At 45.4% G+C, this 4,484-nt stretch overlaps 1 pseudogene; it reads left to right on the top strand.

Moving 5' to 3' along the window:
• Nucleotides 1-778: 778 nt before the first annotated feature.
• On the top strand, nucleotides 779-2,384 carry LOC126252482 (N-alpha-acetyltransferase 20-like; annotated as a pseudogene).
• Nucleotides 2,385-4,484: the final 2,100 nt, after the last annotated feature.

Below are 4,484 nucleotides of genomic sequence, written 5' to 3'. Positions count from 1 at the left end.
CTATGTTATGGCAGTGGGTCATAAATTATAGCCACTTAGATAAGGCAGGCCTATACGTACATGGAAAATTTGGCAACCACGCAGGCGGGCAGCTAGTCCCAGCCAATGCAATAAAACCAGATGATGAAATGACACTGTTTCAGGGACTTTACAGGTCTCATACAGATACGATTTTATGTATGGACTGAAGCGGCGAGTGAAAATTTGTACCACGGCCGGGAATCGAACCGGGTGTCCTGCTTACAAGGGTGGCGCAATAGCCACTAAGCCATGCTGGCATAGTAGTACACACAACTATACCAATTACTTTGCCATGCCTCTCTCCTCGATCCAGATTCTCATTGCCGCTCCAGTCTACTTTAAATTCTACGGTACAAACGAACAGAATTGCCGAGTCTCTCCCTGTTCAAAAAGGGCACCTCAGAATCGAACACAAATAGGGGATCCAGCCTGAAACCCTGAGCAGGTACTTACACAAATGAAATAACACAGTTTCAGAGAATTAACAGGTATCATGCAGATATGATTTTATGTGTATGGACTGAAGCGGCGAGTGAAAATTCGTGTCAAGGAAAGGGGGGTGTAGGCAGGCCTCCTCCAGGCGTGCCAGTGTAATCCATGCAGTTGTGTGCACCGCTGTGCCAAGAGGGCTTAGCATTAGTGTGTGTGTGTGTGTGTGTGTGTGTGTGTGTGTGTGTGTGTGTGTATTTGTGTGTGACCACTGTTAACGTCCATTACTTAATAGGTTCAAGGAAGCTTGTTTTCGGAAGCTGTAAGCATGACGACCTTGAGGCCCTTGACTTTCAATGACATGTTCAAATTCAATAATGTGATTCTAGATCTACTGACTGAAGCTGATGAACTGTCTTTCTGCATGCAATACTTCACTCACTGGCCTGAATATTTTCAAGTGCCAGAATCAGCAAATGGGGAAATTATGGGTTAGATTATGGGCAAGGCAAAGGGCCACAGAGAAGGCTGGCATGGCCACGTGACAGCAGTAACTGTGTCACCAGAATACCGCCGACTGGGGTTAGCAAAATAAAATAAAAAAAGTTCAAATTTGTGTGAAATCTTATAGGACTTAACTGCTAAGGTCATCACTCCCTAAGCTTACACACTACTTAACCTAAATTATCCTAAGGACAATCACACACACCCATGCCCGAGAGAGGACTCGAATCTCGGCCGGGACCAGCCGCACAGTCCACGACTGGGGTTGGCAACAACATTAATGGCCTGGTTCGAGGACGTGTCGGAGGAAAAGGGCGCCTACTTCGTTGATATACGAAGACAGTAGCTTGTTCTCGAAAGAACAGTTACTGTTGATGACCGTGCAGCTTTTCCCTGGAATAAATGATGACTAACTGACAACCTCAGCTGCCGACAGGTGTTGTTGTTTTCCCTCGATGTGGACAGCTGAAAATGTGTGCCCCCGACCGGGACTCGAACCCAGGATCTCCTGCTTACATGGCAGACGCTCTGTCCAGCTGAGCCACCGAGGACACAGATGAATAGCGCGACTGCAGCGACTTATCCCTTGCTCGCTGCCCGTGAGACTCACATTCCCAACTGTCCACAATTCTACATATGTATCGTACCTTATAGACATTTGCCCACCCACTCATTACTCGCGCACGCTTTGGCGATTCCCGTATGAGTTTGGGCAACCTGTGCGCATACGCACAGACGAAGGTCAATGGCTGGGTAGCCTTTAACTATATACACGAAGACAGTAACTTGTTCTCGAAGAGGGAAAAGCTGCACGGTCATCAACAGTAACTGTTCTTCTTTCGAGAACAAGTTACTGTCTTCGTATATATAGTTAAAGGCTACCCAGCCATTGACCTTCGTCTGTGCGTATGCGCACAGGTTGCCCAAACTCTTACGGGAATCGCCAAAGCGTGCGCGAGTAATGAGTGGGTGGGCAAATGTCTATAAGGTACGATACATATGTAGAATTGTGGACAGTTGGGAATGTGAGTCTCACGGGCGGCGTGCAAGGGATAAGTCGCTGCAGTCGCGCTATTCATCTGTGTCCTCGGTGGCTCAGATGGATAGAGCGTCTGCCATGTAAGCAGGAGATCCCGGGTTCGAGTCCCGGTCGGGGCACACATTTTCAGCTGTCCACATCGAGGGATAACAACAACACCTGTCGGCAGCTGAGGTTGTCAGTTAGTCATCATTTACTTCGTTGATCTTTCCGTACGTCTCCAACGAAGTTGCAACAAACATGTACAAGATTCTAGGGATACATCGTGTACAGAACTGTTTTAGAATATTATACAGGTGATCCAGATGAAAATGCTTTTGATAGGCGGAACACACTATCTAGGGACGTGATTTCGCTGACTCATCCTGTGCGATCAGACGAGGTGGTCTGACGACAAGTTGTCTACTGAACGGAAAGGCGTTCGACATTCAGTAGATTGTTCTATGCGAAAAACTGGCAAAGCATTTTGTAGGTAACAAAATACCTCTGCTAATTTTGGTTAAAAAATCTGACTGGAAATACGATCGGAAATTTTCATTTCCGAAGTGATTTCTACAGTGTACTACTTTGTAATTTTTGTACTTTTGAACTGAACTGTGCAGGAAGTTGAATACACATTTGAGAATTGCAAAAGGTCAGAAGTACAACTGGGTGCAGGCAGTAAAGTTTTTCACTAACAGGTAAAAAAGTGGCTAACCTACCAGCCTAGTAAGCTGGAGACCCGGGTTCGATTTCTGTGCCTTGGTACAAATTTTCACTCGCCGCTTCAGTCCATAAACATAAAATAATATCTGAATGAGACCTGTAAAGTCTCTTAAAACAGTGTCATTTCATTTCTATAAGTACATGCTCCTGTGTTTCAGGCTGGTCTCCCATTTACGTTCGATGCTGAGGTACTATCCCAGAACACGGAGAGCCTCGGCAATTCTGTTCGTGTGTCAGGGGGAATTTAAAGTAGACTGGGGCTGCAGTGAGAATTTGGATCGAGGAGAGAGGCGTGCCAGCTTAATCGGTGCATTTGAGGGCAATTATGCAAAGTAGGTAGAGGTGACGCTACCTACGTAATGTATATAAGGAAATATTCTGCGGAGAGTTCTTCAATCAGGAAACGTATTTTGTTGTTGTTAGAAGACAATGTTATACCTTGTGCAAGAAGTAGAAAGGTCTATCAAACCCTGTCGGAATGCTACAGTATCACTGTCGTAGCCCGTCGAGATAGGTTTATCGTTCCGTAGTGCTGCTGCTTGCATTTGTCCGAATTCCACGCCTGTGCCAAGGTACCTTAGTGGCTTATGCACCTCCCTAATGAGCAGGTGACCCAGGTTCGATTCCAGGCATTGGTACAAATTTTCACTCTCCGCTTTCGTATATGTACACAAAATAACACCACATCCCTGTTTTTTAATTTCCCGACTTTTATATCTCACGCAACTTGTCTAGAACGAAGGAGGACGGTGGAATGTGATGGGGATGGGTGGAGGTGATCTGGCAACAATGCAGAGTACGCTTCAACTGCTGTGTCTCCTAATGGTCCGTACTTTAAGGACTAGTATCACATATGCGCTAATAATAGACTATGTTATCGTGCAAAACTAATTTTCACTACTGGACATTAGAACTGCAGCACAGTGAAGGCGTTATGCAACAAATCTCAAATTATCAGGAACTGTACTACACGCTTCAATATGTACATTACTAGCATTTGAGGGCAATTGTGCAAAGTAGGTAGAGGTGACGCTACCTGCGTAATGTATAAAAGGAAAGATTCTGCGGAGAGTTCTTCAATCAGGAAACGTATTTTGTTGTTGTTAGAAGACAATGTTACGCCCTGTGCATAAAGTAGAAAGGTCCAGCAAGACGTGCCGGAATTCGACAGCATCAGGATTGTAGCCTGTCGAGACAGGTTTATCGTTCCGTAGTGTTGCTGTTTCCATTTGTCCGAACTCCAAGTCTGTGAGGTAAATAGAGTATCCAAAGGCAGAGAATGGCCTTCATCAAAGCCAAGCATCTAGCACACGAGAGGAGAGACGTATTTTTCACTTGGTTGTGCAGTATAGTACAGTCAAGTGACATATGTTGAGTTTGGAAACGGGCTTGTTTTGCAGCAACAAATTATTAGTACGCACAGTGCGACATCTGAAGTATTACGGACGGTAACACAGTGATCATTGTTGCAGTTTCAGAGACGGATGCCCCGATAGTAGTGAGCCGGAGGAGGACACTGCACACAGGAGTGGAAAAGTGGCATCTTGTCTTGTTCTGTCTACAGGAACACGATGAACGAGTCCGTGAACGGTGACTCCGAGGAGAACGAATGTTGCCAGACTGCGTTCGTTATTTTCATGTGGACCCAGCACATGGCATTATGGTACATTCTTCCTCTCATATACATCTGCATCTATATGGATACTATGCAAATCACATTTAAGTGCCTGGCAGAGAGTTCATCGAATCACCTTCACAATAACTCTCTATTATTCCAATCTCGTAC

This window comes from Schistocerca nitens, chromosome 4 (genome assembly GCF_023898315.1).
Source record: "Schistocerca nitens isolate TAMUIC-IGC-003100 chromosome 4, iqSchNite1.1, whole genome shotgun sequence".
Taxonomy (NCBI): Eukaryota; Metazoa; Arthropoda; class Insecta; order Orthoptera; family Acrididae; genus Schistocerca; species Schistocerca nitens.
This window is presented reverse-complemented; position numbering and strand designations above follow the sequence as displayed.